This window comes from Ochotona curzoniae, unplaced genomic scaffold (assembly GCF_017591425.1).
Source record: "Ochotona curzoniae isolate NIBS_2020 unplaced genomic scaffold, NIBS_Ocur_1.0 contig_3622, whole genome shotgun sequence".
Lineage (NCBI taxonomy): Eukaryota > Metazoa > Chordata > Mammalia > Lagomorpha > Ochotonidae > Ochotona > Ochotona curzoniae.
In genome coordinates this window covers 11,511,509-11,526,446 of record NW_024465926.1, presented here as the reverse complement: position 1 = coordinate 11,526,446, position 14,938 = coordinate 11,511,509, and positions in this window count along the sequence as shown.

The following is a 14,938-nucleotide window of genomic DNA, read 5'->3' as shown; positions in this document are numbered from 1 at the left end:
TGCAAGGCTACTGCACTGGGCTCCTAATTACATATTTTTTAATTTATTTGTTTGAAATGCAAACAGAAGCATAGGGAGTTTGTCCATCTACTGATTCATTCCTCAAATGCTTGGGACAGCTGGGGTTGTACCAAGACAAACTCAGGAGCTGGGAACCCTATCCTGGTCTCCCACAGGACAGAGATTCAAGTGCTTGGACTATCACCTTTTTCCAGGTCTGCACTTGGAGGGAGCAGTATCGGGATCTCAGAATAGCTGGGGCTGCAACCATGGGTGGATGCAGTCATGTCATGGATGCAGTCATGTCATGGATGCAGGTGTTACAAGCCTGGAAGCTGCCCAATTCCCCCATCCTCTGAACAGCAGTCTCTTGTGGAGCCTGTCTTGCCCACATGGCTACCCTTTGGCTGTTCTCTGGCAACATTTGTCCTCTGCTATTCCCTGTCGCTAAATGTGTGCCTGTTCCTGACTTTGGAAGCCCCCTAGCCTGGGAACACCCCAACGGCAGGCCTGAACTCTAACGTGTTTCCTCAGGCACTGAGGAGCTCTGCCCAGCTTTGTGGCCTCGGCCCCCATCCTCTGAGCCTTTCCTGGCAGCCATTTTGTCTGACACAGAATTATTCTTGAGGAAAGGAATGAGAACAGTCAGGGAAAACAGGTAAGTTTTCTATGGGTCTTGCAGAAATTAATTGCCCAGTCTCCAAGTTATGAAAATTATCTTTAAGCAACTCTTCCCAACAATCAGTGTGTGGGGAAAAAAAGGACAAATGACTTTTTCCTCTCCTAGATAATGTTATCCCAAAGTCTTTAACAGTATTCCTTGTTTCTTCTCAGAATCCCATTGTATGATTTACCCTCAATCTGAACATAACTTGATTTAAAAAAAAAATAAAAGAAACATTCATCTACATTTCCATGGCATTCACAAAACAAAATGGAATGGGAAATTTCCAGAATGGGAAACAATACAAATTTCCTCACATGCTTGCTTGGTACTGCACTGTGTTGATGAATCTTTTGACATTATTGTTTGCTCAAAGACTGCGCATTTGTGGAATATTCCCTCACCAAGGAAGTGGGTCTCACACAGTCCCGTGTAACGTGCCGTTAGGTGTGATAGAAAGGTCAGGATGAGGAGGATCACCTGCAGTTCCCTCTGTTGTCACGAGAATCCCCAGTGACTCTTGGGATAAGCAAAGTACTCCCGTTAGTTAGGCCGTTGCTCCAAGCTACACATGTGGACAGCTGTGTGTTGAGGGCATTCCTGGTTTTTATAAGGCATGTCACTTACAGAGGTAGCCCCAGGTGGTGGCATCTTTGGCCACCTCAAAGGAAACCCTTTGTGGTAAGAGGCAGGGTCACTCCAGGTGGTCCATCAGAATTCAGAGATGATAATGACCTCATTAGAATTGATTTTTTAAGGCTTAAATGCCAACTGTTAGCTGCTGCAATCTCTGAAATCCGCCTTCACTTCCAGAAATGTGATCTGAAGACTCTATGGGCTTCCTGAACACCGTCATTAAGTCCTGCAGGACTTAACACCTCAGGGATGTCTGTTGCTGTACCTGAAATTTTGACATCAGGGTTCCTAATATTGGGTTAAGGAAATCATTGTTCCCTATGAAAATGCAGATACTGCTGTGGAGCAAAGGCATTATCAATATTTTAACTAGAATTGTATTTTGTGTTGTCTCCTGATAGCCTTACAACTGACTACTGTATTTATTATCTTATCCAATAGTTGATCAAAGTTGGAGATTTTTTTTTAAGTAAATAAACCAGGATGCAGATTTACCTTTCTTTCTTTGCTTAAACATCTAGTAAGTGTTAGGCCTGGGATTCAAATTCAGATCTGTCTTATTGAAAAATTGGTGAATACAGGGCACACGTTTAGTATACCAGTTAACGCATCATTTTGGGGTGCATAAGTCTCATATAGAGTGTGTGGATTAAAGGCTAAGCTTCACATCCAACTTCAGCTTCCTCCTCATGTACACCCAAGGTGGCAACAGGTGATGGCTTAGATACTTGGGTCCATGCTATCCAGGTATGAGACCCAGACTGAGTTCTTGGCTTGCATCTTTGGCTTGACCAAGCCTTAGCATTTGTGGGCATTTGGGGAGTGAATTAGTGGAGAGAAGGCCAATAGGTACCTCTGTCTACATTTGCCCTTCAAATAAATAAATGTTCTTTTAAAAGATTTATTTATTTTCATTGGAAAGACAGATTTACAGAGAGAAGGAAATACAGAGAAAAAGATCTTCCATCCACTGGTTCATTCCCCAAGTGGCCACAATGGCCAGGGCTGAGCTACTCCAAAGCTAGGTGCTATGAGCCTTTTCCAGGTCTCCCACACAGGTATATGGTTCCAAGGCTTTGGGCCATCCTCTACTTTCTCCTCAGACCATTAGACAGGAAGCTGAATGGGAAGTAGGACAGCTGGGACATAAACTGGCACCCATATCGGATTGCAGTGCATGCAAGGCAAGGATTTAGCAACTGAGCCATTGAGCCATTGAGCCACTGAGCCACTTGGGTGCACAGATAAATGTTTTTAAATACTATGTACTTGATCTGATGAGTTGTCTAATGGGTCCTTTATAGGTTTTGTTTTGTTTTTAGCTGAAAGCTGCTTTGGTAACAGAGTAAAAAAGAGAAAGATCATTAATTAATTTAGGGTTGAGAACATTCTAGAAGAGTATGGAATAGATGCACAAAGAAAACATTATCTGTTATAGTTTTGTCTGGGATGACTTGCCCTTTGGAAGTTTTGTTTGTTTGTTTTGTTTTTAGTTATTCTTTGCTCAGTTCCCTTAGGCAAGAATTCTGAACCCTACTCCCAGAATCTTTCATCTCATAACTGAGGAAATGTGGCAACATAAGTTGGTTGCATTTGGAGAGATTGAAGCTGCCTGAGTCTAGAAGCCACAGCAGCCCTAGGAGGTGCCCCAGCTCCAAGGTGGGCAGCTATTCACTAATGAGCATCTGTAGAGATGTCAGAATAGGTTCAGGCTTTCAGGTGTCTCAAGAAAAGACCTGTGGAACAGTAAGAGTGCCCATGAACCAACTATCCAGCCATAATCAGATGAAAAGTTCTCACAACTTTTCCCAAAAACCCCATCCCCAACTGCAAAGCCAAGTGGCAGTATCCAAAGGGGAATGTATGAACTCAATGCAACAGGAAAACCTATGGGAAGGTCACCGGGTCAGGAGCCCCAGTCCTTAGCAGTATTTAACTGGAGCATAAACAGACTCTTAAGGTTTCTTCTTACCCTCTGTTGCTAAAGGTGTCTCCTCCATCCTGGATCTCCTTTCTGGTTTGGAGTTAGATATAATAGCTGGAGTTGGCCTTCTGTCAGAGTCTTTTCCACCGAAGTCCCTGGAAAAGTCTAATAGAAACCTGCTGTGACTTTAACTGCTAGGCCATTGCACTGAGTCCTGGGACTTTGCTGCTTAATGGCTACTTGGATGAGCTACGTTGACATTACCTGGAAACTACTTAGAGAATTGTGAAACCCTTGACCCTACCCCACAGCTGCTACACTCAGATATTCAGCTGATCACTGGGAACAGGAGGAGTTAGCAAGCTTTTGTATAAAGAGAGAGATGGAAAATATTTCAGGCTATACATGCCATATGATCAACTATGGCTTGTTTAGTCTCCCCACTGAGTGCTTGAAGCTCAAAACCAACCCATAGATAATTATGGAAAGGGACAGATAGAGCTATATTTAAATAAATACATATAAAATAAGGCTAAGGCTGCAAGTCAGATTTGAACCTGAGGGGCCAGCAACACAGCAAGGGTTGACCCCCGGTTGTTATCTCTGCTTTGGATTTTCACATTCTGAAGGACTATGAGAGAAAGACCCCAAGTTGTCTGCCCATGTGCAGTCCACCTCTTTCTGCAGAGTGTGTGTTGAACACTCACTCTTGAGGAAGCTTGTAAGCAGTGTAGAAAGAACTGAAGGGACCCACGACTTCCTGGGTGCATAAATGCTGCCCGGAAGCCACGTGTTCTTCCCAACATGCAGGAATGGGTGCTTGTGCACAGGACAGCAAGGACCAGCTGGGAAGCCAGCAGAGGTCTGCCCTGGAGAAGAATTTCCTCACCTTGCACAGATGCCCCTGTAAGAGACACAACTGCAGGGGTGCTAACACTGCCCGCCCCCCACCCCCACTCTTTAGATCCATTCTGCCGTGCCTGGTGCAGAGAGAGATTTCAAGCAGGAGTGAGGCTTCCACCAAGAGCAGTCAGAAGCCGGGACCCTTTGCGGCAACACTCTTCTCTTTCCATTGCAACAATTGTCAGTGCAGCTGCCTCTCCCGGCAGCTCACGTCCTTGTGCCTCCATTCCTTTTTCTCTAGAGATGCCTCCTGTCTAGCATGTTTTTTTATTATTATTATTCTACATTTGATAAAGCAGAGGCTTTGCACAGAGCCTTGGAGCTTGCATCCTAGCTTCAGGCCTCGTGCTGCTTGGCTCAGTTTTTTGCCTCAGGCTTCCTAAAGCTTGCACAGGGTAGGGGGTGCTCCCACTTGTTACCTGTCACTCCAGCTGCTGTCCCTGGTGCTGGTGGGCAGCTTCAAATCTACTTTTTATCCAAGAGAAAGCTGGCTGTGACATTACTGTTACTGCCTACCTCCTAGAGACTGGGCTTGACCTGCCCAAAAAGGACTCCCAGGCAGCTGTGCAATGCTCAGACCTCAGGAGCTAAGAGAGTATTCAGTGCCGTCTGCCCCTTCCTATCACTGTTAGAGGCTGCAGACTCACGCTCTGACCCCATTCTCCTGTGCCTTTGCCTTATTGCATCATGAATTGCATCATGAATTCATCATGCAGAATCCCATACGGGCACCTCTTTGTGTCCTGGCTGTTTCACTTTTCACCCTGCTTCTTCCAAGAGCATCAGAGGATGGCCCAAGTGCTTGGGCTCCTGGCTTCAGTCTGGCCCAGACCTGACTGATATGACCATTTGAATGCTGAAATAGTAGATAGAAGCGTTCTCCCTGTCGCATCCTGGCCACGCAAGTACTAAGTTTCAAACAAGCTCCATGTTAGATTACGTGAAGAACTGGAGGTCTTCACTCCAAAGGAAGGATCCAGAATTGGACTGTGACCCCTCGGCCTTAGTTCCATCCAAGTTAGTCTTAGATGTGCTCATCCTGAACCAGCCCATGTTTACTGAACATTGAGTGAGTAAGTCTGCTTTTGGTGATCTACAAACACATCCTGGCCAGCCAGCCCAATTCCATGGAGGTCCCCTGCCCCGCACAATCCATTCTCCACACAGCAGCCAATTGCTCTTTTTGAAACCTAAATCACATTACTCTCCTGGCCAAAACCTCCAAAGGCTCCGGTTGCACTTAAACTGAAAGCCATACCCTTTGTCCATCTTTGATTGGGTTGTTTGTCTTTTTCTCGTCAGTGGGAAATAGCCTTTTGTAGATGAGTGATATCAGTCATCCACAATGCAAACATTGCAAGTCTGTTGTTTTCATTTTTTTGTGAAATAAAAGTTTTACATTTTTATGTAGTCAAATTTTCCCTGACTGTTCTTTTATGACTTCTGGGTGTCCTGGCTTGATGAAAACGGATGCTATTCTTAACAAGCGCATAACTTCGTTTACCTAAATTTTTCTCCTAAGAAATTTTTGTGACTTATGTTTTTATATGTAGGTCTTTATTCTAGATGGAATTTCTTTTTTATAATATTTCAGAGACAGAGGGTTAGATTTCACTTCCTCTATATCATGGGTGGGGAATGTCTAGTCCACAGGCTGTGTAAGGCCCACAAAATTGTTTGGTGTGGCTCTGCCAAGGCAACCACAGGTGGGACTAGAAATTCAGTGAATCTCTGGCAGGGTGATGTTTAAGTTTGTGATTTCATATGATCCATGACTGATGCTGCAAATATCCAAAAAGCTCTTTGTAGAAAAGCAGTTCCCCATCACTGCAAGTCTAAAGGTGAACAAACTATGGCCCATAGGCAGGCTCTGTATTTATAAATAAAGTTTTATTGGCGCACAGCCATGTGAATTGGCTTCTTGATTCTTAGTGGCTGTTCTTGCACTGTCACAGCAGAGATTTCTGGGAAAAGCAGATACCATAAAGACCAAAGTGCCTCTCCATATCTATAGGAAAAGCTTGCCAGTCCCTGGTCTAGGTGCCTTGTCATTAGTGTGAGTCCAATTTGTCAAATAAACCATGCTATGCCTTCAGAAATGAAATTCTATCTCTGCCATATATGGCATTCTGGGGAATCCTAGGACCTTTTCCTAGATTTTCACAATGTCCTCTCTCTCCGCCAATACTGCTTAAATCTGAATACTCTGACCTTGAATTTGGTATGTCACATCCACCCTCCCACCCCTATAACAACTCTTATTTTATGTGCTATTCTTATGTAATCAACCTTCTACTGGAATTTAAGGTATTTTAATCCAGTTCCCCAAACCTGAAAACCTTGTTGGAATTGTAATTAGAGTTAAATTATTTTATGTATTTTTAGAAGAGTGGATATCTTTTAGTGTTGACTTTTTTTTTTTAAGTATCTTTCTGTTTCTTCTTCTTTAGGGTCTTTCGATGACATTGTCTAGTTTGATCCACTTATGTTTGCAAAGATGAGGATCTGGTCAGAGAACAGTAGCAATAACTGCATCAGGGGAAAAAATATCTAAGACTTTAACTGATAGTAATTGGCTAACTACCTAAAGGGCTCCTAAGAGGCTGAGAGAGAGGCTGAAGGACAACACTGGGTAGTTAGGAAAGGAACAAAGAAATCAGAAGAGGGAACACTGGACCCCAGGTTGCAATTCAGACCTCACTGGAAAGAACACAGGAACCCCAGGAATACACAGCTTGGATCCAAGTTCCATTGATATAAAATGTACCTATGTTTGATTTTAACCTACACTACCATTTATTCCCATTTTCATTTATGGGTACTTATTGCTAGGACAGAGTGGAACTATTGATTTTTTTTTGTATATTTATCTTTACTAAATTGTCTCATTTATTTGACTAGAGTATCCTTACGGTTGCCTGGACTTTCTAGATATTCAAACATACCAGCACAAAAGAGATAATTCTGTCTATTTTTCTCAATATTAACTCCAGTGATTTCATTTTCTTGCCTCAGTACATTCACTGGATTCTTAGATAATGTTAACTTTCGCAATTTATCTATTCTACCGAGTTTTTCAGTATTTAATTTCCTCTGACCTTATTCTGTTTTGTCTCCTGGATAAATTTGAGAGATGTGTGTGAATATCTTCAGCCCTTATTTTTCATTAATATCTTCTTATATTTAAATAGTTTTACTCTTTATTAATGTGACTATTAGGTTGCATGTTGTGGATATTATATCTCCTTCATAAACTGAGTTTTTCAATATTATACAATGCCATTCTTCATTTTATACATTCAGCTGTAAATTCTACCTTTTCTGATGTCTGTATTGCCATTTTTTGCTTTTTCTCTTGCCTCTTTTGTCTACACTATCTCCTCTCTCTCTCTTTTTTTTCCCCTCAGCTTGTTATTTAGAACCAGTTAGTATAACTGTCACTTTTGTGAGTCTCCCAAAGTTTCCATGTTTTCTGTGTGTTCAGGCTCCACAGTTTCTGGTTGTTTCAGCTGAGTCTTGGTAACCCTGAATGCTGCCTCCAGTCAGCAATAGGCACTGAACAGACAGTAGACTGGTATATCACCCAAACTGCACTGACGTAGAGTTAGGATTCTGTAGAATGGGAGAAGTGCTTTAGCAACTGCCCCGCACAGAAGACCCCCAGCCTGTTCCTGGGGGTCACTGCCTTCATTTCTGCTGCTTTTGACCCAGCCTCTTGCTTCATGTACAGACAGATCTGATGACCAGATTACACCTCCTTTCTGCCTGTGTTAATGAGAACTTTCTGTTACAAGTCCTGTTTGTTTTACATTGTCTTACTAAACTCTCATGATAATCCTGGGGGATATATTGCTATTCCTGGTGTACAGGTGAGGCTAATTGACCTTCTTATGGAAACATGGCTTGGAAACCACGAAGATCAACTTGGGCTTTATTCTGCAGACCTTCTCAGGAACCCATCAGCCTATGGTATACCCCCAGCCAGAGTTCAGATTGAGAGTGGCAGGAGATAGTCAGGATGCCAAGTCACTTTATAATGCGACAGCCATGACTCATTTCACCTATTTTCATGGATATTACTTTAACCTCTCCTTATACTTAACATCTTTGCTCTTCTAAGGTGAAAAAATTAAGATACTGTCATTAAACAACTGAAATTTTAATCAAATCATAATAAAAATTGAGATTAGGTGAATATAAGAATATAAAAACTCATTTCTCCCTTCTCAGTGTGGATAGCTTCCCCTCCTTAGAATCCTGGGACTCACCTGCATACTCTTCTTGGAACTATACCAGACACTGGCATAGTCGAATTTCTGATTTTCACACTACAGGTAGTGCATGTGTCCCTGGATGAAAAGAATGTTTTAAAGGTAGATGATGTGGAGCATGGAGAGGTACAATTGTAAATGTCTCAGAAGATTAGAGGTGATGTTCACTCAGGGAAATGTTTAAGAGGATTATGCATTTGAGCAAGGCATTTGAAAGGAATACACTAAGCAAGTATAAAGATGGAAATTATAAGATGAGAGAAATGAGATCCAAATCATAGAGGGAGGAATATATCACATAGAGAAAGAACAAAATCAAATTGATCAAGGACCATGGTTGCTGAGAGAAAGGATTGGTGAGAAATATGCTTCTAATGTTGTTTTTTTGCCCACCATGCTTTGGCTAAAGACATTGGACCTTATCTTGGGGGCATAAAGAAATGTTGGAAAGTATCAGAGCAGTGTTGGTTGGTAAATATATTGATTTTGCAAAGCAATGCCTAATGGACAGAGCAGTGTGAGAAAGAGCAGTAACTAATACAAGGATATAAACAAGTATTTCACAAAAGAAAAACTTTAAAGGGCCAATGATTATCTTCATATGTTATCAATACAGATTTTAAAAGCTATCAGTTAACCTACCTGACTCTATAAATGCAAAATGATTCTGAAGTAATGATACTCAGTGTTGTCTCAGGAAGGTGTTAACCGTTTCATATGCAGCCAGTGGGAGCTAAAGGCCATTCAGGAAGGAACTTAAAAATGTGGACAATGGCTTTCCAAAATATCCAAACCTTTCAATCTATTATCTTTATCTAAAGAATCAATTCTGAGGCCATACTGAGAATATGTACAACATATTATATACACGTGTCTCTGTTGTAAGTTGACAATTAGGAGTAACTTAGCACTTAAGAGATAAAAGGTTGGTTAAATAAATGATGGTAATACTTGTAGAGTTCTGATGTCTGTGGACAGCAGTCGAGGCAGAAATGCTCCTAAATCCCCATCGGTCTCTATAAGGGTCTGTTTCAGAATGCTCAGTTCAGTTCTACAACTCTCATCTATGTCTGAGCTGATATTAAACTCTTAATTACTACAGATTCACAAGTCTTTGTACCTGTTGAGTCCAATTTATTTCATCTGATCACTATAATGAAAAACTGAGTTAAATCAGGTAGACCACTTGGGCACTGCTACAGTCATCACAAGTAGAGGTGGCATGAAATGTGCTTCTGAAAAGGCAGGGCTTACTCTACTGTTCTGCAGATCTCAGGTTATTCAATGGCTAGAATGGCATATGCCATGTGCTGCCAGTTTAATAAAGTATCTTTAGTCATGGAAAATGGCCACAGTGCTTGAGGAAGATAAATCACAACTTATGACAATGTGGAGTTGAAGATTCTGGAACCACTGGGCTGTCCACTCTGCTTTTGCTTGACGCATCTAGGCAAGAGGAGGTATATCTTTATCCCAACCATCTATTCTGTTGACACTCAACCGTGCTTCCTAGAAAATGTGAAGCATCCTGTGCAGTTGCTGCCATGGTTAATGCTGTGAGCAAAGACTCTCCAACCTTGACTCCACCACAATATTCCTTCTCACACAGCTAGCATTAAATAATCAAGAGTGGTCGTGCTGTTTGAGACAAACTAAGAAATGATTTCGAGAGATTTCCTTCCTTCCATGAAAAGGAAATGAACAAAGTCTAGTGAGTGGGTGGGGAAAGATTTGCTGATGTGGCTGAAACCTTCAGTGCAAGCATTGACTGAAGGCCATGACCCAAGACCTAATACAATTTTTCCAGACCTTTCTGCAATGCTAAAGAATTATAAGGAAGTGATGACCTTCATACATTTGAACTGTTTTAGGATTTAAAATCGTATCTTCGGTAACTATGATACAGCATGGGAAACTTGATGACATCGAGAGTAACAAAAATAGGCAGCTGCCTATATTTCTAAAAAAAAAATCTACCACTTGAAGCTTGAGCTTCAACTTCTTTAAAGTTATAGAGGATAGTGATAGTGGGCAGCAGCTCAACTTCTTTGAATACTCCTTGTTTTGTGCATTTGACCTTGTAAGTTGGCAGATGGTGAAGCATAAAACAAAAATAAAATCTGAAAAGACACTCAAATTCAAAATCAGAATAAAACCAGTGAACGGACTTACCTATATGTCCAACAGAGATCATGATGGAAGAGAAAGATTCATCTCAATTACTTTAAAATGTATTGATTTGATACACATAATTAAGGACCAGAAAACTGCCCCCCAAAAATCTACTCCAACAGTGTTCAGTAGTGATATTACTAATGGTTATGTTTTTGCTACTTTGGAATCACTATGTATCCAATGTGGGATAAAACAAATTTCTTTGAGTTTCTTTGAGAGATGGCTAATTTCAAGTTTGTGGCAAGAAAGACACCAGATGATCTTGGAACATTTTGTCATATCAGAAAGCAGACACTGTATGAGTCAACTTGCCTCATACAAAGAGTATCCAAAGATGGTATCATCTAGATACTAATGATAATAACCACCATGAATTTCAGTGAATTGAAACCCAACAAACAAATTTAAATTCATGATTCATGATTCAAAACAAACAAAAAACAAAAGCCCAAGGCAACTAAGTGTGGAAATTTCTTCCTGGAAAGCTCTTCCCAAGGAGAAGTTTCCAGTGATAGGACTAAAAGGCGCCGGCTGTGCAGTTCAAGAATTGATGGATCTAAGTGAAGATCATCAGTGATCACATCTGGAAAAGACATCCAACTGGGCATTCCACCTCTTTTATACAAGGCCACTGTGACACAGATTGGGAAGAGAAGTGAATCTGGGGCCAGCGAGGAGACACAACAAACTAAACCTCCTTCCGCAAGTGCTGTCATCTGACGTGGGCACTGTTTTGTCTCCCAGCTGCTCCACTTCTGATCCAGCTCTTTGCCTAGAGCCTAGGAAAGCAGTGGAATATTACTGAAGCCCTTGTGCCCCTGCACACATGTGGGAGACCCAGAAGAGGCTTATAGCTCCTGGCTTCTGATTGCCTGACTTCCAGCCATTTGGGAAGTGAATCAGTAGATAGAAAACCTGTTTCTGTTACTCCTTCTCTTGGTAAAGTTTGCCTTTCAAATAAAAATAAATAAATAAATCTTAAAAAGCAAACAAACATACAACAACAACAACAAAAAGACATGGCTCTGATAAAGCCTTTGGATCCAGCCACCAATTGATGAGAAATAAGGAACAGTAAGATTACCCTGTTGAGATACCATACTGACCCCAGCAAATACTTCTGTAAGTTTTATAATGCAATGTGTGATCTGGATTATGTGAAGTGGATAGATAAGTAGATGTGTAGGTATCCCTTGGTATGTGCTGGGGATTGGTACCAGAACACTCACTACCTGGGTACCAGCTGCCAAGTCCCTTGTGTGGAGTGGCATAGTGCTTCCATGTAATATATACTTATCCTAGAATACTCAAAATCATCTCCAGATTCATTGCAATCCAGCTCTTACATGTCATTCCTGTGGATTCTGCAGAGTACTCAGTGTGCGACAAATCAAGTTTTGCCTTTTTGAAACATTCAAGAATTTTAATATTTCCAATCTGTGAGTGGTTGAGGTATGTGTGTGAGAGAGAGAGAGAGCGAGAAAGCAATAGAGAGAATACCAAACATGCCATTTTTTATTTAAAATATTTTTTAATTTGAAAGGCAGGCAGAGATGTTCCATCTATCTACTGGTTTACCCTGCATTTGTCAGGGTGGAGCCAGGCCAAAGTCAGGAGCTGATAACTCAGTTAAGGTCTCACACATGGGTGATAGAGATCCAAGTAGTTGAACCGTCATCTACAACCTCTCAGCGTATACATTCACAGGAAGCTAGAAGCAGATGCTAATCCAGGATCCCAATCCAGATACTCTGATAAGGGATATGGACATTGTAACCACTGCACCAAACACCCAATCTTGAACATATCATTTTTCAAGAAATAACTTGCTGCCCTCCCTGTTTCACATTTTTCCCTGACCCTGGCTCCCTTGTCTTTTCTGCCAGCTGATGCATCAGCAGCCACACAGCAAGGTCCAGCTCATGAGCTGAATCCTAGTATATCCTGTGCCTGCTGCCGCTGCCTGTTCTTGCCATAGGAGGACACACACTCTGTGTGGTTTTGAATCTGTAGATTCTGTCCGTCTCATGTGCACTAACAGAGTTTATTTTTAGAGCATGACTTCTTTCAACAGCATTGTCAGTAGACTGAGTCCAAAGTTTACACAATCATTGAATAGTTTGAAGGGTTAATTCAAGATTTTCAGCCATGCTTTATTGTATTGGACAGGGAAATCATGTATGGTAGTGATGACAGAAATGAGAGTGTGTATAGGTCCCTTTGTAAATTCCTGAACAAAAGAATTCAGAGGCATGGCCCAAGGCAGAGAGGAGAGTTGCTTGTGTGTTGCTTAAATTTAATCAAATTAAATTAATTAATTTACTTATTTATCTATCTATTTATTGCTTTGAACTTAGAGGATCTAGCATGCCCAGGCCCCATGCAGAACCTACCCTTCTCACTTTCCTTTGCCACCAGCTGTCCAGCAAGACTGGCCACAGATGGATTTTCTCACTGGCAGTTACATGGGAGGGGTAAAGCTGGGAGCAAGCCCTATGTTCTTTTCAAACCCTGGTTCCCTAAGACGCTTGAGGCTACCCCTGAAGGAATCCTTCTTAGAATGATCAGAAAGGCCCTTATTTTGTCCAGCCTGGGCCAGGTCCTGAGGACCATTTCCCATGTGTATTCTTGTCTCCTGCATCAGCAGAGGTAGAACAGAGTTGAGCTATGTGCACCAAGTTCATTTCACCAAAAATTCCAGACCCTCGAGCTGAGCTTCATCAAAGACAGTCTAGCTCAGCAGGGGGACTGTGCGACAATCTCCACCCAATGGACAAGGAGCGGTTAGCTGAGACATGCTGTGACAATTGCTCTCTCTTATGAGACAAAATGAATCTGGAGACTCTGAAAACCTCCCAGCCCTACAAATTTCAGTCCCCAGACCTGAGTGTCTTTAATTCTTCACTCTGGAAAAGTTAGAAGCCTCAGGACCGGCGGCTACTATGTGTCTGTCTCTGGATGCTCAACTCATTAAACTCTGTGAAAGCAATTTGACAGGATTGGGAACGTGTTCTGTCATTAGGGTTGGGAATGCCTCTGTAAGTGACTCTACAGGGAAGAGGTGTGTGTGGAGGTGTCTGCAGGCAAGGATGTGTGTCTCAGTCATAAGTGTTGCTGAGTGTGTGTGTGTGATAGGTGTAAGATTTTTGAGGGATTCATTGCTGTTTTTGTTTTGTTATTTTTTCTGAAGATGCCCCCAGATACAGCAGTGTGGCACTGTAATGACAAATTCTTTGCTTTGCCATCATGTCCCTGGGATCAGACAAAATTCCTCCTCTGAACCATTTTGGCCATGATTTTTCTGGCCAAAGAATGTCGTCTCTGATTTTACATTTCCCTTTCCTTTTATCTAGAACAAGTCACCATTCTAGTTAAAACAACAACAACAACAAAAACTACTGAATTGAGGAATAAAGCCTTTGAATGACTTACTAAAATCCAGTTAAATAAAATCTCATAAGCAAATGCCTAAGTTTAAATTATTTGTCCATTACTCCTGATTTGAGTTGCAGAAAATTTAAATGCATTTTCTGTCAAGTGCTATAGGATACACAACTCTTATAATTAGTGGTAAATGTGTTATTCTTACCATTTCTAATGTGTAATAAGCAGAAGCCAGCCATGTCTGTGTCATGTGTTCTTTTTAAACCTTTTATCACCCTTAAAAAAAATCTTGTTTAATAGATCACAGACATGATCTTTTAAACTGTTTTCAGTAGTTATGCAAAATCTTCACAAAGGTGCTGGTGGGCAGACTCCAGGGACTTCTCAACTTTAATCAGCCCCGAGAGTAGGCAGGATTTAGAAGTCATTTCTCAACTCAGGATCACCTGCAGAAAATGAAAAAGTCCCAGGGAAGACTGCTGAGTATAAAATGCCATTGTGTACGTAGACTTTCATGGACTCTGAAAAGCCCTTTGACTTCCTGGAAACAGAAGCGATGTTGGAAGTGGAACGAGTAGAAAAATTCGTGTGACATGTGCATGTGAACGCAGCACTGATGTCGAGGCTTGAAAAAGAGGGAAGAGGTCTGGGAAGGGGGCTCACAACCACTGAAAATCTTAACTGCTCACCCAGAGGGGCTGGGCTGAGACCTTGAATGGGAGGGAAAGGGCATCGCCATCAGCGAGAGAGACTTTGAACTGTGTGCCGGTAACATTGACTTCACAGCCCTCACCCAGGCAGCAATAGTGCAGGAAGTGGAGCAAGGTGTGGAGCGCGGGCATGGCGTGAGGATGAAGAAGCCATTTTTAAAGGAAGCATGATAAAGGACAGCTGCTGCTCAGAGGCTCCTGCCTCCGTGGGCCTCGCTGGCATTTGCTGTAGCAAACAGAATGGACAGTGAGCCATTGCACCAAGGGCACT